The sequence below is a fragment of the Saccoglossus kowalevskii genome, chromosome 17 (assembly GCF_978046115.1).
Source record: "Saccoglossus kowalevskii chromosome 17, keSacKowa6.1, whole genome shotgun sequence".
Lineage (NCBI taxonomy): Eukaryota > Metazoa > Hemichordata > Enteropneusta > Harrimaniidae > Saccoglossus > Saccoglossus kowalevskii.
The window spans coordinates 12,271,412-12,294,706 of record NC_140657.1 but is presented as its reverse complement, the minus strand read 5'-3'; the positions used below and the strand labels follow the sequence as shown (position 1 = coordinate 12,294,706).

The window sequence follows — 23,295 nt, the reverse complement described above, 5'->3', positions numbered from 1 at the left end:
TGTGTATTTTAAATATAATGTGTTTTTAAAAACATAACGTGTGTGTAAAAACGATGCGTGTGTTTAAAAACGACGTGTGTGTTTTTAAAAATGGCGTGTGTTTAAAAACGACGTGCGTGTTAAAAAAAATGACGTGTGTGTTTTTAAAAATGGCGTGTGTTTAAAAATGACGTGTGTGTTTTTAAAAATGACGTGTGTGTTTTTAAAAATGACGTGTGTGTTAAAAACGACGTGTGTGTTTTTAAAAATGGCGTGTGTTTAAAAACCCATGTGTTGATCAAGTAGTTGCCGTTCTTTTGAATCTCAAGACATCTTTACATAATTTGTTGAAAAAATGGATGGCTAAGGTTTCAACCACTGAAAAGGAGAAAAGAAAAGTTCTTTCACATCCATGTTGTCCAAAAGTATATACAGGTGAGCCTGGGAGACCTGCAATTATAATTGCTACTGATTTGATTAAGACACTGTTGTCAAAATCCTTCAAAGTTGCTGACATAGCTGAAATTATGAATGTCTCGCGTCAAACAATATGGAAATCATTGGCCAAATATGGTTGCAGTCCAAGACAATTCAAATACACAGCTGTTTGTGATGAAAGTCTTGATGTATTAGTTTCTGAGTTAAAGGACAAGGGCCCTCTGAAGGACAGTGGGGAAAGCATGTTACAGGGTATACTAAGAGCTTCTGGTGTGCGTATACAAAGGGAAAAACTAAGGAGCAGTATGAATAGAGTTGAACCAGTAGAAAGAGCATTGAGATGGCCACTGTTAAAGACAAAAACTAAGCACTGCGTATATAATGTCAAGGGAAGACAAAGCTTATGGCATATTGGTGAGTGGATTATTTTATATTCTGAAGATATCTTACAATGTGTATGTATTATTTCGAATCCGTCGGTGCTTATGTATCAGGCAAACACATTTTTTGTGATTTCATAATCGTTTGTTTACTCTTGTATGCAAAGCACAAAATGGGAGTCTGTGTGGGTGTGTGTGTGTGCATGTATGTGAAAGGTGTCAACTGTGGACATTGTTTTTTTTAATATATACTAGTAAACTAACTTCTGAGGACGTTTTTCGTAGTCTTTGGAAAACATAATGTACATTAATAGTTAATTCGATTATTAATATGCTTTGTGAAGCTTTGGTTTAGTAACGAGTGAAGGAATTGTTCAGTTTGTATTAATAATAACATCAGGGTTTTTTCTAAAAAAAACGGTGGTACCAAGTGGGGGAGATAGGGTTCTCCCTACCAGGGTGTGGAGTTTTTGATAATTCTAAATTAAAATGGAGCATTCTTTGACTTCCTTGGAGTGAAAATTACTATCAGACAGGTCACAGTTAAAGACTGTGGCCACATGGGATCCCTGGTCAATCAGAATTTTTTGGTTGCCAGAGGATATGCTCCCCAGGCTAAGGATGGGCATGGCCATGGCACGAGGCGCTGTGCCCCTGTTCTCTTGTTTAAAAAATTCACTGAATGTAATTGTACCATACCTTCCTCCTTTACTAAACCTAAGCTTTGCAAACAAATGTTCAGTCTCGGGATATTCAACTTTTATTTAATTGATATCTAAAAAATTATAAGATTTTCATGAAACATAGATGATAACATAGATTTCAATGGTACATAGATGCTCTGGGATAATACTCAGACCTGATTAGTTTTTGGTTGAAATCTGAGCATATAATGACCTTATTAGCATATTAATTAGCCAATATTTAACTTTTTCACCAATATCTCAATATAAATTTGCACCACGCATCAGATTCAGATGCTTAGGAATTAGCTATATGCATGTTCAGTTTAATGTTGAACTTTGTTTTTACTAAATACCAAATTTAGCTCTGCTATTGATTAGGTCAAGTGGACTGTTAAAAATATGGCTTTGATACTTTCCAGAAATGTGCCTGAATTAGGTTGCTCGTCTTCTCATTTCTTCATAATTTCCATTCAACTAATTCATCCACATTCATCCCACACTGTCATATCATGTCACCCTGACATTCCATATTATTATACCTCATGACCATGATAGCCAATCAGATTTGCATATTACAGGTAGACATATCCATGTGTCGACCTACTGTATGTCACTAAAACTGTATGTCCGCCTCTGTCAGGTGAATATTTACTGTCATGTCTGGGGGACATCTCAATCTGTCATGTCATCCAGACATCCCATACTGCCATGTCACCCAGACATCCCATACTTTCATGTCACCAAGATATCCCATACTGTCATGTTACCCAGACATCCCATACTGTCATGTCACCCAGATATCCCATAATGTCATGTTACCAAGACATCCCATACTCTCATGTCACCCAGATATCCCACACTGTCATGTCACCAAGATATCCCATACTACCATGTCACCCAGATATCCAATACTGCCATGTCACCAAGATATCCCATACTGTCATGTCACCAAGATAACCCATACTATCATGTAACCTAGATATCTCATACTGCCATGTCACCAAGATATCCCTCACTGTCATGTTACCCAGACATCCCAAACTGTCATGTCACCCAGATATCCCATACTGTCATGTCACCAAGATATCCCATACTGTCATGTCACCAAGATATCCCATACTGTCATGTTACCAAGATATCTCATACTGCCATGTCACCAAGATATCCCATACTGTCATGTCACCAAGATATCCCATACTGTCATGTTACCAAGATATCCCATACTGTCATGTTACCAAGATATCCCTTACTGTCATGTCACCAAGATATCCCATATTGTCATGTTACCCAGACATCCCATATTGTCATGTCACCAATATATCCCATACTGTCATGTAACCAAGATATCCCATACTGTCATGTCACCCAGATATCTCATACTGTCATGTCACCCAGATATCCCGTACTGCCATGTCACCCAGATATCCCATACTGTCATGTCACCCAGATATCCAATACTGTCATGTCACCCAGATATCCCAAACTGTCATGTCACCCAGATATCCCATACTGTCATGTCACCCAGATATCCCATACTGCCATGTCACCCAGATATCCCAAACTGCCATGTCACCCAGATATCCCATACTGTCATGTCAGCCAGATATCCCATACTACTATGTCACCCAGATATCCCAAACTGTCATGTTACCCAGACATCCCATACTGCCATATCACCCAGATATCCCATACTGTCATGTTACCCGGATATCCCATACTGCCATGTCACCCAGATATCACAAGTTGCCATGTCACCCAGATATCCCATACTGCCATGTCACCCAGATATCCCATACTATCATGTCACCCAGATATCCCATACTGCCATGTCACCCAGATATACCAAACTGTCATGTTACCCAGACATTTCATACTGCCATGTCACCCAGATATCCCATACTGTCATGTTACCCTGATATCCCATACTGTCATGTCACCCAGATATCCCATACTGCCATGTCACCCAGATAACCCAAACTGTCATGTTAACCAGATATCCCATACTGCCATGTCACCCAGATATCCCATACTGTCATGTAACCCTGATATCCCATACTGTCATGTCACCCAGATATCCCATACTGTCATGTCACCCAGATATCCCATACTGCCATGTCACCCAGGTATCCCAAACTGCCATGTCACCCATATATCCCATATTTTCATGTCACCTAGATATCCCATATTGTCATGTCATGCTACCCTGACATCACATGTTATTATGTCACTCAAATATATTACACTGCATAACCTACATGTAGTACATGTCATGTGAAGATTTTGCAATATACACACAATAATATGCTGAATTTTATATTCAATAATTATTATACTTGCCTTTATTTTTATAGATGGTCTTGACAAGTTGAGATGTTGGAGCCTTATGTTCATGGTGGGATTGATGGGTATTCCCGAACTGCAGTGTATTTGATTTGTGCCCCAAATAAAACTGCTACAACTGTTTTTGATGGATTTTGGAAGTCAACAAAGCAATATGGTATACCATCAAGAGTCAGATCTGATTATGGAAAGGAAAATGTTGATGTAGCAGCATTCATGATAGCAACTCGTGGTGATCATAGAGTCTCATTCATTGCTGGAAAATCTGTTCATAATCAGCGTATTGAACGTCTACACCAAGATACATATAGGAATTGTATCCAGCATTTCCATAAGCTGTTCTATCAAATGGAACAAGATGGAATACTTAATCCAAGTAATGCAGCGGATATATTTTGTCTTCATTATGTATTTTTGCCCAGAATTAATGAAGCATTGCAAATCCTTAGAGAAGGTTGGAATGAACACCCACTAAAGTACTGAAAGTTCTAATATACCAAATCAGCTATGGATGAAAAGTGTACTTGCAATAGAAAAGGCAAACAACATTAAGGACATACTAGATCCTCAACTTGTTGATTATTCATTGTATGGTATAGAACCTACAAGTGATGAACTATTAAGTTGCCAATCAGATGAAAATGAAGACTTGGAAATCAAAGATATGTTGGGAAATAAACTCATCCTTAGTGATCACAACATGCAGATTCTTTGTGAAAATATAAACCCTTTAGGACTAACTTCTGACTATGGAGTAGACTTGTATCTTACCACTTGTAGACTTGTAAGTAGTCTGTTATAGTCAAAACTACAAGGTTGATGTCAACAACATTTCTGCATTTTAAACTTAAACTTTCAGCATTATTCCATTTTGCAGTGTCCAATTGTTTGAGTAATCTAATACATGACTGATACAGAGTAAATTTTTCGTCAGAATACTGTTATTTACCATATCTCTGTCTAGCAGCCTAAAGCCTTTTTGTTTGTTTACTAATGTACTCAAATAATATTTGTCCTGCACTTGCTGCTTTTATATAAATGAATTGGTTAAATTGCGTTAGGATTGTTTTTGTGATGAAATTACAAGCTAAACCTATACCGATAGTATAAATGTACCAAGCAGGTTGTGTTTAACTATTTCACACCACAAAATTAGAAAATTAAAGCAACCTAAATTAATAGGAAAATTAATTTTCAATAAAAGTAAAATTGATGAAGTGATTTTCTCTTTAATCATGGGCGCTACTCAAAATTAGCATATTTTCCCATGGGAAAATAATACATTTTGATAATGAGTGTTAGATTATGTGCAAAACAAATTGTCAGTTGACATTCATACACTTGCAGGTAAAATGTATAACATACAAATTTCACACTCTCACACGGGAAATAAAAATGAAGTACCAGAAGCAATCAAACTACATATGAAATTGTGTTTAAACAAATAACTTTTATATATCAAATACAATAATTGTATTGAGTTTACACGTGTCAAAATAGAAGACGAAAATGCAAGTGATACTGTAATTGCTCTATTATTAATGCATATACACTTATAATAAGTAGTATAGGATTATTATGTTTTATGCAGTCTATAATTAATGCATTTGTGTAAACATGCTTGTATTGTAGATTTGCTACTACTGAGATGAGTCAAAGGTCTGAATTATCCTGCACTACATTCCTTGTGCATCACATGTTCATAATTCGCATAAATAAACAATGCGTTGTATATGTCACTATTGGACCATATCAAAAAATTCACAGTTTGTTATAAGATAACTTTAATCTGTAGTGCCTACAGTTCTGTCATAATAAAATTCTTTTAATTATAAATCTGTCTGGGTCAACTGAACACATGCAACTATGGAAATCGGTTTGTTCACAACATATTACATATATGTATAACTTACAAAGTACATTTGTTTCCATACTTTGGCAGTATGTAAAGGAAACAATAGTCTCTATTGTGCATCACATACAATTTTTGAAAAAAAAATCTTGTTCATTCCTCCCATCAGAAGAGATAAAAGTAAGAAAACAAATATTAGGGTAGCAAAGATACATGTACATTTTTTACTGCAATTTGGTATTGAGAAAATTTGCAAGTCATATTTAAGGTTCTTCCTAAGGCATGTCAATTATTAAATTACTCTGAGAGTGTATAGAAAATTGAAGCTGAATTATAAAGTTGTTGTTACTATTACCAGAATATACTTACCCATTATTTGTTCATTATTTGAGATGACCCTGACCTGGCTTTGAAGATTTTGGAATGTTTTAGTCCCTCCCACCATCACTGTTCAATATCACCCTTATAAAATCAGCAAGGGTATAGACCTTCAAATGACATTGCCCATCCAGTTCATTTTCCAAAACAATGTGTATAGTTGCATTACTACTGGAATCCATGCATTATACATAACGTATTGGAAAGTGAAAAAAATAACAGAAAAATCATAACTTCAAAACACTTGAGAGAGGACCAGTCCATGGCAGGCGGTTTCAGAAAAGAAGGCAAAAATAGATACTTGCATATGGTATCATGAAAATAAGTCTGATATTTCAAGTTAACAACATTCATGCCAAATTGCAAAGCAATCTAAAAAGAGGTTGTGGAAAAAATCTTTTTTAACCATAGATGACAAAAATATTCCCACAAAATTAAGGTTAAGGTGATGTGTTGTCGTGAAACAAATCTGACAAAGAAAACAAATCTGAGATAGGACCATCCCAGGTAGTAGTGCAATGAATAGCAAGACAATCTAGTCACTTGAATGAAAAAAAAGTTGATGGACACCGATAGGTATGGTCGACCCATGAGCTCATCTTCGGTTGATCATTTTTGATGACAGCCAAGCATAAACAAAATTGAATGTAAAACTTAAAACTAAAAGTTCTGTGCAATATGTAAACCCTTGCGTATATTACAAATGTGACATTATTTAAAGTCACTTGTGCGGCTTCAAGAATCAATGTATTATAAAAAAACAAAACCACTATGTATGGTCTTCAATACACGTGTCGTGTTGAGGATCTTGTGTTGTATTTTTTCTTTGGTGCATGTGTGTTAATTGAAGTTGTGCAATCAGTCTGTGTGTCAGTCTCCAAAGCTGTATAATTAGTCTGCGTGTCAGTCTCCAAGGTCGCGTAATCGGTCTGTGTGTCAGTCTCCAAAGTAGTATAATCAGTCTGTGTGTCAGTCTCCAAAGTTGTGCAATCAGTCTGTGTGTCAGTCTCCAAAGTCGTATAATCAGTCTGTGTGTCAGTCTCCGAAGTTGTATAATCAGTCTATGTGTCAGTCTCCAAGGTCGCATAATCAGTCTGCGTGTCAGTCTCTAAAGTCATGTAATCAGTCTGTGTGTCAGTCTACAAAGTTGTGCAATCAGTCTGTGTGTCAGTCTCCAAAGTTGTGCAATCAGTATGTGTCAGTCTCCGAAGTTGTATAATCAGTTTGTGTGTCAGTCTCCAAGGTCGCACAATCAGTCTGAGTGTCAGTCTCTAAAGTCATGTAATCAGTCTGTGTGTCAGTCTCCAAAGTTGTGCAATCAGTCTGTGTGTCAGCCTCCATGGTCGCATAATCAGTCTGTGTGTCAGTCTCTAAAGTCATGTAATCAGTCTGTGTGTCAGTCTCCAAAGTTGTGCAATCAGTCTGTGTGTCAGTCTCCAAAGTCGTGTAATTAGTATGTGTGTCTTCAGGCATACATGACACTTCTCTGACACTTGTACACATGTGGCTGACTGATGTCATTATATCATCATTTGTTATCTGGTTTAAAGTATTGTGAATACTGATGTCTGAACAGTGTGTTATCTGCATTTCCTCAAGTCGGGAATCAATACAGTCTTTTATTGATGTTAATAACTTTGTACATAATGATCCATTCATAGCTGATCTAAGTGCTAATGGAAACATAGAAAATGCCTTGGTAAGAAAATCACTGTGCTGACAATATGATTCCAATATAAATCCTTGCTTTATACATTCGTTAACAAAAATATTTGAAAGTTCAGCAGGATTGTAATCTGGAAAACCAAGGTGTACGAAACCTTCTTCTTAACCCAGGATTGGAGTTAAGAAAAATTTCCATTTGCTGAGTGTAACCACTCAAAATTATGATTGGAAATGACCCACTATATGTCGGGATATCATTATTCATGTATTTCATTAGGGTATTTATGGCATCTACCCCAAAATCATTGACACGTCTAGCCTTGAAAAGTGTGTATGCTTCATCTATAAACAGTATACCACCTTTGGCACTGTGGATAACCTTGTTTGTTTTTTCCTCTGATTGCCCAATATGCGCCCCTACCAAGTCGTCTCTCTGGACTTCAATGGTTACGTTCTTATCAATTATTCCTGCTAAGCTGAGGCAACCTAATAACAAATACATAACTCCATGTCAAGGATTACAGAGTATTATGAGTATTGAAATTGCTAAATTGAATTAGACACAGTTCTGAAATTTAGGAAAAAATGAAAAGACATTTGCATTGATCAATAAATTAAAAAAAATGATTGAAAACTACGTATGAATTTCAAACAAACATTTAAAAAAAAGTCATTAGGCCTCAAGACAAAATGTTGTTAAACTTTTCACCACTAGAATTTCTTGCCTAAATTTTTCTGCACTTTTTTTAAAATTTCTTCTGGAAATGAACCCTTATTTTAGAGCCAACAGACAATATTTGACTATTTTTGTCACAATCTTTTAAAGGAAAGTGCAGACTATAAACGGGACTATTTTATAAATTTGTGATGAAAAAAGGAAACTGGAGGTGAAAAGGTTAACCCACGAAAATGTACATGTAGTTTAGTTCTGCCTATTAAGAAAACATGTCAACTTCATCAAACAAATTGTTCACAACTTAATATTATGTACGCCGCAAACACCAAAGCAATGTTATTCACTAGATTTTATTGTGGATCATACTTCAACAAAAATCATGGAAAAGTCATGTCATGAAAAAGATCTTTTTCTTATGTGAAAAGTGATGTCCTTTTGACTATAATAAAACCTTAATTGTTTTTAGGTTCATTAAATTGCAATAGCCGTTATAAAGTTAACTGAAAACAATTTAAGCTAAATTTGAAAAAAAATCAATCTTGGAGTGTCATTGAACCTTTAGTTCTGTGTGCTTATAAACAGCGCCATCAATGACAAAATATTGAAATCATTCATTTTTATTGCAAGATCTTATATACTTTCTCGAAAACAAATAAAAAACTATTTATTTTAGGATTTTAGTACAAATGGAATGACTGAAGCACATTTCATCTGTTACATCATTCATCATTCTTTTAGCAGTTAGCATATTTATAGTGTAAGCTAGTTTGCCTCTCATACATTTTTCAATTAAATTAGTTGAATGTTGAAATTGTTACTATCTTGAGAAACAAATAATTAACATGGTAACATGGTTTTATTTGTTGCCACTGAAAATATGTCATGTTTTATGGCTTAATTTTTTTTTCCAACTAAGTTAGGCAAAATTGCAATTATAATTGAAATAATTGATGAAAAGTCATATTTACACCTGCCAACTTTCTTGCTACTGTGGTCTAACATGTGCCAGGGCCACCCAAAAACAACAGGTTCCTCCCTTGGATTACCACCAACAGCCTTTCGTAACAGATTTAAAGAATGTCTTCTTATTATTGACTTTATGGATTTCTTTATTGATTCCAACCCAATAATATCCTTCAATGTTTCATCAACTGCATCAAAAACTTCTTGAGTTTTCACTGTGTAAAATATAATTAATTGTGATGCACATAGTTTAAGACAATTTGATTTTTTATTGTTCTCTATTGTTTTATCATACATGATAATAGCAAATTGATCTATTAAAGCATTCATGAGACACAAATGCCCAAAATTGTTGCCTGTTTTGGCAACAATTCAAGATTCAAATTCAAGGACTGGTGGAAAATCTGATTTGAATTGTTAGTTTGCTGTCTGAAGAAGACAAACATGGCAAATTTCAAAATAATTGGATTAATGTGGCATATAAAAAATATTTCTTGTTTAGAAGAAATCAAAGATGGCTCCCAAACTATGTGACCAATCACACAGACCTTTATAAAAAGCATTATACATAGATGCGAAAAAACTACCGGTAATCTCAGATCAATGTGTTTCAAGTGTTTTTTGCCATCTTTCCAGAAAAAAAAACAAGACTGAAAGGGTTACATGACTAACTAATGTTTGTTTGATGTTGCCATGGCAACAATTGGCCAGAGATTTTTTTTCAGATTTTACCACTAAACTAAAGTGAGATTATGAAAGAACTAACCAAGTCAACAAAATCGGCCCTGGCAAAAAAATAATGTGTACTGGTGAAAATTCACACTATTTTCTCAGTAATGAAAAACGATATCATATAGTACCATTGGTGATACATTTGGCGAAAAGCAGATCAGATTTTTGGTTGTTGATATGGCAATGTTAGGGCAGCATTTTTTTCAGATTTCAACATCAACCAGTAACTAAAGTGAAGGCATGACCTGTTTGAGGAAAATCGCCCCAGCCCAAAAAATCTCAGAAGAATAAATACGTGAAGACACTGGAAATCACAAACACTGACAGACAAAAGTGATTTCAAGGGCAATCCTAGCAGAGTTAATTACCAATAATGATACCACTAAAAATTCAAAATGCCTTGACCCTCAGAACGGGTTCAAAATAACCACTTCCTGTATAACTTCACTCCAAAATAGCTACCAAACCAGTTAAAAATTTGAAAGTTAGGTGCACCAGTACTCATAGTCCTCAATGTGCTTGAGAAGGTTCAAAGTTAATGCACAATAGTGTTCAAGTTCTAGGGTTACGAAAAACTGTGTAAGAAGAAAAATAATTGTGTTCAAACAGACACTAATAAACTGAACCGCCTCTTCTAGATCTCAACCAACATACATCTAACTGATTAGAACTAGTTTTCAAGGCTACTCCTCTTCATTATGTCATGACAATTTGGGCTATCAATGAAAAACAATTTTCAACATGCTGTTTTCATGGCAACCAGATTTCTCTCTATAACAAATTTGGTGAATTGGTTCACAATCTCTCCTGAGAATCAATAACTCTTTGAGTAATCCTGCTTGCATACTTTTTTATTACTAAATTATTAAATGAGAAAGATTATACACTTACAACCAGTCCGTGATATCCATGACTCAGATGCTACTTTTAACTTCAACCTACCGGTAAATAGAATTTTTTTATTTGGATTCCTAATAATTTATGATAATGATTAATCAAGAAGTATTATCATCAGTTATATAACATTGTCATAAAGTGAACAAACGTGAGAGAACCATGCTCACAATTAGTACCAATGTGAAGTATTGAAATTGGTGAGGGCTAGAAAATGCAATATTGAAAATGAAGACGAAGATGACAGACATTAATAAATTAACCATCTTAATAAGTGTACCTCACCTTTCTAAGGCAATTTTCAGTGCCTCAAGATCGACAACTGGTTCAGCATTGAATACATTATTCAAAGCATAACATGCAGCTAGTGTTTTAAGTTAAGGTTAAAGACATTCTTAATGAGACATAATTGTAAACTTGAACTATGGTTGACCTTGGCATGACCTTGAGGGTAATATTTTGGTCTGTTAAATAAATTGTGATAGTAATAATCCTTGTAAGAACTTTGCAAAGAGGCTGCAATTATGCTCACAGTCCTGTGTGATTCGTACTAACAAAACTGTATATAAATCTCTAGTAATGTCACCAGTATACTTAACAGCCTATAGAGATAATATTTATAATAGCTGCAGGGCGGTGAGGGTACATGAATTTCATTGTCGTTGGTAACTATGCCATTTGGATAATATTGGGATAAATCTGAACACAAGATGCTCTGGGCTTAATGCCCAAGATAAAAAGGATATCTATTGAATCATTACGATTGCCACCTTGGAGATACTTCCACAGCTCACCTGTCATTGTGAAAACACATACTTTTGAATCATCATACATAATCCTAGAAAAACATCCAAAACAAAAATTTATTAATCATTTACTTCATGTATTAATACATGCATATAACATCAAGGGCTGATATCTCTCTGCTATAGTGTGGAAGATCTCACATTAGGACATTGATATCACATTTACAGTACCCTATGAGCCAATTAATGCACAAATATATCATAGAATGTTAAATTTTAATATTAATGATGCAGGCAGCAAAATAATTATCACAATCTTCAACTTTAAGTTCTCATTTTATATGTTGCTCTTGCTAAACATTCAAGAGCTATTAACTGACACTGATAATTCTGATTAAATTTTCTTTCACAACGTATTCAATGATCTTTACTGCATAATTTTAAACATAGTCAATTCAAAAAGTCTGTTAAATATTTATTATAATTTTGTATTTATTTGACGATTGTTATTTGTTACACACAAATGTTAATTTTACAGGCAAATGTATTATTCATAGACATGGGGGTACCCAGAGGTTTCCCTGGTTGTTGAAACAAAGGAAAATATATAATAATAACAAATCCCCATGATGAAACACTCTGCTGAATTAACTCGTCAAAACAATTTCAATACCTAAATGTCAGCTTTCTGACATTGTATCCTGTTTGTTACAAGAAACATTATTTACATACTATTTCATTGTAATTATCGATCAAAAGTGTTATATAGCAACCCCAATACAAATTAATTATTACGTACCATTCTGACATATTTCTTTTTGTTAATACAAAATAATGGTTTCTTATTTCTGAATGAACAACTGCAGCAACTAAATGCAAATTAGTTGTTGAATAGTGTGCCATGAAGTTCATAGCACTTTCCAAATCTTCACATGGTAGCTCTTGTGGTACACATACAGAGCTGTTATTCTAGATTAATGAAAAATTGTATAATATTAGATAAGGTCATAGAATCCTGCAGAGACCTAATTCACTTCTGTCACTACTTTTAATTTAGTTTCCACCATGTCAGGACAGCCTGTTTTGTTTTACAGATGTAACCATTACGAGTACTGTCTATATACATCATTAAAGGGGAGCAGAGGTGTAGCGTTTGGCACTCTGTACATGAAATCTGAGATCTATGAATGAATTCTGTCAATAAAATTAACTTATATGTGCTGCGAAATGCCCTAAATATCGGGTATAAAATGGGCTGTGAAGCAGACGACAAACGCCCGCTTTGCCTGGCGTCATTTTGCCTCTAGAGGGCCAGTCAAATGACGTCATCGGTGAACACTGATAATTGAACCCATTCATGCTAGTACGTCAATCCCATAGAAATGCTACTATGAAAGACCTTGTTAAGGTAGCGAGAAGGTTTTGTGACGTTTTTAAATAAAACACTCTCTGTCTGTTGTCTCGTTCAGAACAGTAATTTAGGTTATATATATATCAAAAGACTAAGTATAGAGGTGCAAGTTCGCACAAACTGGACAGACATTGTTTACATAATTATCACGTGACATCAAAAATGGCGAACCTTGTAAAAATGACTAAGTACGCGATTGCGAGAGCACACTGCGGAATTTCCTGGTGAAATTTAAGTTATGCATTGTCCGTAATCAAGTCCATTGAAATGCGTCTCCGATAATCAAAAGACCTATTATTCCGATTTCTATGCAGGTTTGTTTTTTTGTCCCCAAATTATTTCATACTTGGCACCTTTAACAGACTATTATTCTGTGACAAAGCATTTTCTTTAAAAACCCAGACATATTTCGCACCATCATTATCTTTTGAACGATAACTGCGAGTTTGAATGTCCTAGTCCGAACGCACTTGATTTGGCGGCGGTCCCAATGAGTCGTTCTTGATCAAAACTTCAACTCGAGAAAAACGCGAAAAACAGTTTTGGTTAATAAAACACTGTAGATTTGCTGCATTATTATAAATATACACTAAAAATGGCCAAACATATTAACCACTGATATCATAGAACTCATAAGGAGTGTCAGATAATGAATAATTTCAAGCTCGAGCGCGAAAAATGAAGAAAACTGCTGGCATTTGAGTCCGTACTCCAGGAACGTTCTGGTTTTCTATTGTTATGCAAACGAACAACGAGGGATAATTCTCTGACAAACATTACTGTCCCACTGTACACGCTGACAGTTTACAAACAAGCTAATCCTTCAAGTGTCTCAGATAAGACATCTAATAAAACGGTTTTCATGGTGAAACAAAATGGCCGATGTTTGAAAAAAAATTGCTGTGTCAGAGTGCGACACTGAGTGGCAGATTTTTCTTTGCCTCGTCTGTCAACGCTTTCTTTCTTTACTTCGCCATTGCGTTAGAAAAAAAATGTATTAGTAAAATAGAATATTGACTTGGAAAATAAAACGATTTAAAAGAAAGTTGTGCAAAGTTACAGTACTCCTTTCGCACAACCTCCCGCCCGCTTCCGCTTTCCAATCACCTTTTTCTCTCGCTTTCGCGACCGCTTGTTGAATTCGACGCTTTATTTTCGACCGCGCAAACCCCGAAATATCACCGCCCACCTGCTCGCTCGCGCGCATTTAAAATTCGGACTAACAGAATAATTTCCAAGGTTCACATTGTCTTATAATTGTCTTTCTGGTTTTTATAGATGTTGAACAGCTGACAAAAGTTCAAATACTTTTTGTTTTAACTATATATAATTATATGCACGCAACCTGACCCTTTGACCTCGATTTGGCTTGGACTGAATATTTTATTTTAAACAATATTCTGACGTGAAATACAAATTGTATTTCAACACAAGTACGACAGGGTTGTCTGGGGTTTCTTTCCTGATTGTTGAGTCTTCGCAATGTGTTTTGTATAATTATTGTTGTTTTCCCCCGATGCTGAAGCTAAATGGCAGTTACATGCATGGGCTGAGTGAAAGAAAATATTTCTAAGGCTAAAATAAAACCTAATATTACACCTCTTTGTGTATTTGTTAATTTTACATATGTTTGTCGTGACAGTATGTTTGTAAATATCTAGAAAAATCTCGTCTTTCGTTGATAATTTCGATTGTTTGTTTGGAATGTCGATTCCCGTTGGTTTCTCCATACTGAGTTTAGGAAGGGCGTCGATCAACACCGTGACAATCAGCCGAGAGAAGACAAACATTGACTGTAATTCATGGAGATCATGTCCGTAATTTGTGGGCTGAAACCCCAAATAATTAATCAAGTATTATTATTTTATTTTACATCGCAAAACTAAACCATGCCCAAAACAGAGCTAGAGTTGTTCGCGGTGAAACAACCGCATTGAAGACGATGCAACTTCAGCTAGCCATTTCTTACCTTGAAATAAAAAAATAAAAATTCGAAGAGCATCGGGGAAAATATTAATAATCATCCTTATCAATCGCTTGCTTTATTTTATTCGAATCCATGAAATTCACGATTTTTTTTACATTTGTTGGCAACTTCCGCGCTAAAAATGATTGAAAATGTGGGTGTGGTTATTTTGCAAAGTCCTGTTGATAATACGGACAAATATGGTTCTGTGACCCAGTTCGTGCTCCGATCAGGTGACTCTCAGCCAATCAATGATGTTGTAACAAAGCATATTTGACGCTAATTGAAGGGTCGTCGTACAATCCAATCACCGGCGTCGATTCACATAGTTGTTTGTGCTGTGACAGGCTTCAAAATTATTCGCTGAAAAACATATATTTTGACAAACTGATGGAATTTGACCTTAGTTCAAAAAGAAAATACTAGGCTAAGATACATTAGAGCTCACGCGAATCAGTTTTCTCTGCAAGTTGTGAAATAAAGTAAACCAGAGTAGCGTCGATGATTTTCAGCCCTGAAGGACTTTGAATTGTTCATCGACTGGCCACCAAATAGTTATGGCTATAACTAAATTTGACACGTTTTTCATTTAAGCCCAATAAATTATTCATACATGTCAAGCTCTGTTCGATTTTTTTTTGTGGCCGTTTTTAGTCGAAAATATTTTTTGTGGGAACACTTTTGCGGTACGTATACCGTATAGACCGAGCTCATTCAATGATCGTGACTTAATTTTAAAAATTTAATGTCAAATTTTACAGAAGTGTCGTTCAGAATGTAATAATAGTTAATACTAGTTGTATGTTCACACTTTACTATCAAAACCACCATTTCGACCACCCATGTGCCAGTTTTCAGTGTTTGGGCGAGCGGTCAATGTTTTCAATGAGCGAGCGAGCGAAAAAAAAAACGCGATTAAAATGCGGTCGGTTTCCGGTCGGACAAGACCGCGTGGTCGGAAATTAAGCGATAAGCGGTCGATGTAATAGCGGAAGGTTGGGCGAAATAAGTACTGTATGACCATGTTTCTCCGACGAAGTCTCGACTGACAATAATGCTGACAATGGACGTTAGATAAACACGCATTGTTTGCAACTGGAAGCTTATCACCCGTTATATCAGAATCGTCAACAACAGAGTATACAGATAAGATGTTATCATTTAATTCCTTCCAAAGATAAACACTATGCAAATATCCACGAAACGGCAGTTGTAGTCTTTTCTGCTAGTGTTTTAAAACACTAATTTGAGCAACGTTATTTCGCAATTTCGATCTTTTGTAAACCTGGGGTGATGTATCAAGGTCTAAAGTAAACGTTTTATCAATTTTTGAAAAATCAAGAAAAAAGTGAAAATTTCCCTTCTCGCTACCTTAACTGACTACTTAAAAGTTGAAACATGGCGAGGTGTTGTGTTATGAATGCCATAACGATTCATGTTATGTTTCTCTAAATCCCAAATAAAAAATCACGTTGTTGGTTGCGAGAAATCGGCGGAAGAACTAACCTGAAAGTGAAGACAGTACATCGTTCTGGCTATAGTAAACAGTGAGTGAATAAATATTGTACGAGTTAAAACTAAATGAGAAATATGCTAATATCACTTGAACCACAGTACTCATTTTGCCCAACTTCCCACTTTTTAAACGATGGCTTAATTTCCGACCGCACTGTATTTTCCGACCGGAAAACGACCACATTTTTACCGTTTTTTTTCTCTCGCTCGCTTATTGAAAACACTGACCGTTCGCCCAAACACTGGTCACCGGCACAGGAGTAGTCAAAATGTTTTGGGATATACAACGAATGTTAACTATTATAAATTCTGAACGGCTCTTCAAATCTATACCACTCTGTATCATTCGCGAACAACTTCATCTGTGTCAAATACTAGAGCCGGTACAATATTGTAAACAAATGCCATGATATCTCAGTCATATAGCTATTATATACACTACCTTTTTTATTCTGGTTTGCACAAACGTTGCATAGCCGTCAAACATTCAAATATATTTAGTTTTTAACTATCTATTATACTAATTATATGCACGCAATTTGACCCTTTGACCTAGATTTGATTGGGATGGAATATTTTATTTTAAACAATATTCTGACGTTACTTACTGCCCCAAAAATGTTTCAACACAATTGCGGTATGACTGTCCGATTTACAAGTGCATCAGGTAATATATTAATAACGATTCCCACCAATCGCTAGCTTATTTTTTTAGGAGAGAGTAGGAAATCAAACAGCCGCAGGTCGCCCGCCTTTTATGCATAGATTTCATGACGCCGTCTGACAGCGGTCGGGTACGAAAAGCTTGCACAGCAATTCACACTTACTGTCAAGACAATGAATGAACAGAAAGGACTGGGAAATTAAAAACATTATATTTCCACAAAGTTAAATAAATCTGGCTGCATCAAAAGCTTGGAAACTAGTTATAATATTTTGCAAAAAACTGAGTGATCAACGACATCATTTTGGGATGCAATTGAACTTTAAATACTTCATTGCGTAACTTACGCGCGGCGATGCTGACATCAAGTGTGTGTTGACCGAAGTTTGACCCCAAAGTCACGCACTGAACCGTCGCGTTACCTTAGCAATCTTTTTCTTTCATGCTTCGCGCATCGCTCTTGTAAAATTGTTATTAGTTCCGATGGTGCTGTACGCAAACTTGTATATTTTGAAGTCGTTTACTTAGTGCGCTGCTTTTCTAATTACGCCAATCTGTTTACAATGTTGTACCGGCTCTAAAAATTTCAACATTGTAATATATCGATTTCATAATAAATACGCAAACTCAGTTATTTAATATAGGACACAGGTGAAGTTTCGTCCACGAACGATACAATGTGGTATAGATTTGAAGAGTAGTTCGGAATTTAAAAATAGTTAGGTAGTACCCGTTGTATTCCCAAACTGTATCACTCAAAACCACTATTTCGTTCACTCCTGTGCCAGTGACCAGTGTTTGGGCGACCGGTCGGTGTTTTCAATGGGTTGGTGAGAGAAAAATTACGATAAAAATGCGGTCGTTTTCCGGCCGGAAAATACAGTGCGGTCGGAAATTAAGCGATAAGCGGTCGATTAAAAGTGGGAAGTTGGGCGAAATGATTACTGTAGTTCAAGCGATATTAGCGTATTTCTAATTTAGTTTTTAACTCAAACAATATTTATTTACTCACTGTTTACTATAACTAGAGCGCTGTACGTGTCTTCATTTTCAGGTTAGTTCTTCTGCCGATTTCTCGCAACCAACAACGTGATTTTTTATTTTGGGATTTCGAGAAACTTAACATGAATCGTTATGGCATTCATACGCACAATATTTCGCCATGTTTCAACTTTTAAGTAGTCAGTTAACAAGGTCTTTCATAGTAGCATTTCTATGGGATTGACGTACTAGCATGAATGGGTTCAATTATCAGTGTTCACTGATGACGCCATTTGACTGGCCCTCTAGAGGCGAAATGACGCCAGGAAAAGCGGACGTTTGTCGTCTGCTTCACAGCCCATTTTATACCCGATATTTAGGGCATTTCGCAGCACATATAAGTTGTTTTTATTAACAGAATTCATTCATAGATCTCAGATTTCATGTACAGAGTATCAAAAGCCACACCTCTGCTCCCCTTTAACTGACGTTTTCTCATGTTTTTTCCCCAGAACATGTATATAGTTTTATTGAAACATGACAAGTGGGATGATATGTCAGAGGAACAGACATTTCACACATACCAACATACTCATACAAAGAGTAAAAGGGAATACAAGCTATCTTATAAGCACATTGTGGTAACGAATTCAGCTAATGCATAAATAAATCAAAGAAAGCTTAGAAAGTCCTCATGTGTGCTGAGAGTATTGGAGACACATTAGAAAATTAATTCAAAATTACTTGTACTTAAAGAATTGAAGCTGAAAACTAATTATGCAAATCAGGTAATTAATAAGAACAGACTTGCCGGTCACTGGTAGCATAGTGGCACCAGACTCATGATCGGTAGACCCAAGACCCATCCTAACTTAGGCTGAACATCAAAGGGTCGACCCCTACCCTGGGTGAGTGTGCCACATACTCAATGGGGAGGCCAATTCCACTGGCCAAGATTCATTCACTAACGAATGCGTTTTTGGTTAAGGTCCGCAGGTGCTTGTGTTCGACCGGGCATGGTTGACACCAGGATAGCGCATTACAAATTGCCATTTGACAGAGAGATGGCCACACAGCCATCAGAACAGACTTGAGTGTAAAACTATTAAGGTCTGCACAATTTAACAGACCATCTATGTACCAAGTTTCATTAACATATGATTAGAACAAAACAATTATGAATTATTACACTAATTTGAAATTGTCATCAGTACTATTGTTTAATTATGTAAATTAGGTGATTAATATGCATAAATATTTACCACAACTAATTGGGTCTCTGCATATAGTCCTAGATTTATTGAAATCTGATGATTATTATTCAAAAGATCAGTGGAAAAACTGAAAAATAACTAATTATGCAAATTGGATAATTAATATGCATAGTCCTAGAGTATCTATGTACCATATTTCATTAAAATGTGATGATAAGTACGTGAGATATCTGTGGAGAAGTCATAAATTGAATAAACATTATGCAAATTAGGTAATTAATATGCACATTAATATGATTTTTACCCAAAATATTCAAATCTGCACATTAGTTCAGAGCTTCTAGGTACCAAATTCCATTAAAATACAATGAGTGGTGCTTTAGATATGAGTTAAACAGACGGACAAACACACACATACATGTCACACTAACTGCAAAGACTGTGTGCTTCGCACATGGGAGTCAAAAATAGATGATATTCCAGAATTGCATGTATAACAAGCAGCCTCATGGCTGAAATAGCTCCACTGTTAGCAATGCACATTTCAGTTAAAGCATTGAAGGATATCTTTAGAAAATGAACAAATCTGAAAGAAGTTTATCGGAGGTACCTACATCAAAGCAATCAGACTTGTGGTTTTTAACAAGAATTCAAAAATATCAATTTTTAACGAAAATATTCATCAAAATTTGAGAATTAAAGATATCATGTAATGAACAAATCAAAGGTCTGTCAAAGGTACATATACACCAAGTATCAAAGCAATATAAAAATGTAACTTTCAAATCTAGTCGAAAAATTTAAAAAGTTGACGACGTATAATCGCTCATATGATAAGCTCCACTTGATAAAGTTGAGCAAAGCTAATATAATTGACTTTTTGATTGTTTAAATTATCCTCTCTATCCAATAACATATCTAATTTTTTGGGATGTGTGTGCCTTTGTTTTTATACCTCAAGATCAATCATTCACAAGACACCTTCTAATATTGATCAAAATATTCATAATGCCAATATAGTTAATCAATATAGTTGTAATGAACCGAGTATCATAAATATCAATATTACCTTTCCAGAAGTTACTTGACGTTCAATTATAACACAAAATAACCAAGGACATTCAATCCAAAAATCAACATATTGCATCAATGAATCTGAAATAAATATAATATGTTTTAATTAATTAATTATTAAAATTAAAATCATCATCAATAAGTACAATTTAAAGAGTCTGATTAAAATAAATTTAAGATTAAATCCAATGTAAACAAGCTGCCTGTCAGATAATATGTTACAAGTGAACAGAAAGAGCATCTAGGCATCCAGTTCATCCAAAAACCATCATGTGGTTCTTGAGGTTTCTGTGGAACAGACAAACAGACACACATACAGACACACTATATACATAACTGCAATGACTCATAATGTGTGCTTCTTCACGAGTGTCAAATATGACAATGACACAAATGGAGACAATGGGAGTGAGATATATGTAGTAATTATTGGAATGTAAATAGCCTCAATTATGTAATCAACAGATACCTTCGGACACTGCAACAGAATTCTTCTTAAAATCTTCTTGTACATGATTTGCCATATCAGAAAATAAATAAAATTTTCTCTTTGTCAAAACAGCATTAAGCAAACTAAGTAGTGATGGAAGCATTCCTTCAAATACAAATGGAATTTGGCAAGAAAACCTGGGTGGTGATTTAGGTTAAGGATTATATATTGCAAGCTAATTCAGCATTAATACATTATACATGTGATAGTGTAATGCATGTGATTTTACCTGTGTAACAACCTTAAAAGTTCCCCAACCCGACATAATGCTTGTTAACACACACTTTAAAATAAGATTGATTTATTAACAGCTATATCAACCATTGTCCATGGCATAACTTTATAGGGTAATAATAATGTTACATTTGAACAATAGCTCAGCCCCAACCCCAAGGGCGCCCAGCTACCATGTGCCATTCAGTTGGGAACATGTATCTATGATCAGACATGTTATATAAAAAATCGGCATTGAAGTATCAATGAGAAAGAAATGCCTAAACATTTTTGTTAATAATACAAAATGGCGGCCAAACCAATTGACCAATCAGTCTTTTGGGCTCAAAATTGAAAGAGGTAGGCATGTAGATGGATTGTGCCAAATTTCATGTCAATCGGTCTGCAACTTTATGATAAGAAGTTTTTTAAAGGATTTAGCCTCGTTTTTGAAAAAAAAATAGCGACAAAAGTCATGTGACCTCTTATGTTCTTGAACCTCATTAAAGATGGGCATGGGTTACAGATGCAACACAACAATTTGGACTTCTAGACCGCCAGAAAGTGGTCAAAATGGCCGTTTTCGATTTTAACTAATTCCAAGATGGTGGGCAAACCACGTCACTGATCGAAAATATTACGTTTTTCTCATATGCAGCTATGACCAGACATGTTATACGCTAAATACGCAAATTTACACATATGCTATGCTATAAAATATCAACCACACATAATAATAACATACCTCACTTTCTCTACTCATGACATCAAGAAGTCTACCAAAAACTTCATCAAACTCCTGATTATCATTAACATTCAATTTGTCTAACAAAGAATCCAATGAATATTTAAAACAGGTACCGGTACTATCCATTTCCCCTCTGAGTGACATGATCTAAAATACATATTAATTCATAAGTAAATCATGAGCAGATCCATTACAGCATCTTTGTAGGTAGTAATTATTGTAGATCAATTGTATAAAAAGGAAAGTACATGCAGCTGGCATATAAAATGTTTCAAAAAAGTTTAGATAGATCATGGAGGTAGATCTACTATGTTGATTAAAATTAACTACAAATTTGTGATTACTATTATAATAGCTCCTTGAGTTGCACAAAATAATCTGACTCACAGTATTGAAGTATATAATACTAACAGAAATATAAAAACAAAAAATAATTGCATTGCATAGTCCCTGTTAGTTATCAATAATATAAATTCAAAAAACGTTGATAATCGTTTCTCAAGATGTCAGTGGGACAGACTAACTAACAGTAAAGACTCCCATAGTTTGCCTCACACACATGAGTCAAAAATCAATGTTTTCCTTCAGCTCCAATGGCAGAATTATGATCACAAAATAACACTCACCGCAATCAGTGATGAAATGACTGGTTTAGTATCCAAATCACTTGTATCGCAAGTGATGTTCATGAAGTTTGGTATACACTGCAGAATTGTTATGACTGTGTTTAACGTACAGTTGTTTATATTTAGCATACCTATGGTGTGATATGTATATAATTTATAAAATGGTTAGGCAAGGAACATTTAATGCAATCATAACTGTAATCATACTGAAAAAAAACATGATATCTAACCATCATGCCAATATTACCGGCAATAAATGTTAACTGATGTCAAAAACTTAAGTGCTAACGTGAAATAAAATATACATACCATATTTTGGCAACAACTCATCAGATATACAAATATCTCTAAATGTTTGTTGGTGTGTTGGACTATGTGCAGTAACACTGGCGAAGCTTATAATTTCTTTTGGTTTCACAGATGTACCACTCACACCTGCCTCATTTGTATTTGTGTCAGAATCAGTATCAATTACAATTTCTGTTAGTTCACAAGTAACAGTTGTTCTAGTACCGGTACATCCATTTTCAATATCATCATTGTCATCAACACCATCCTTGTCATCAATTCCATCATCGTCATCAACTCCATCATTGTCATCAACTCCACCATTGTTAATGAAATCATTTAATATCACTGAAGGGGGGATTGGTGATGTTAACAT

General features: G+C 35.2%; 2 pseudogenes across 1 annotated transcript; one reads left to right on the top strand and one right to left on the bottom strand.

Moving 5' to 3' along the window:
* The first annotated feature begins 36 nt into the window (after positions 1-36).
* On the top strand, positions 37-5,659 carry LOC144344839 (uncharacterized; annotated as a pseudogene). The gene is made up of 2 exons (XR_014926839.1): positions 37-831; positions 3,835-5,659. The product of XR_014926839.1 is annotated as an uncharacterized LOC144344839 (transcript).
* A 2,142-nt stretch (positions 5,660-7,801) lies between these two features.
* LOC146732641 (uncharacterized) lies at positions 7,802-23,295 on the bottom strand (annotated as a pseudogene).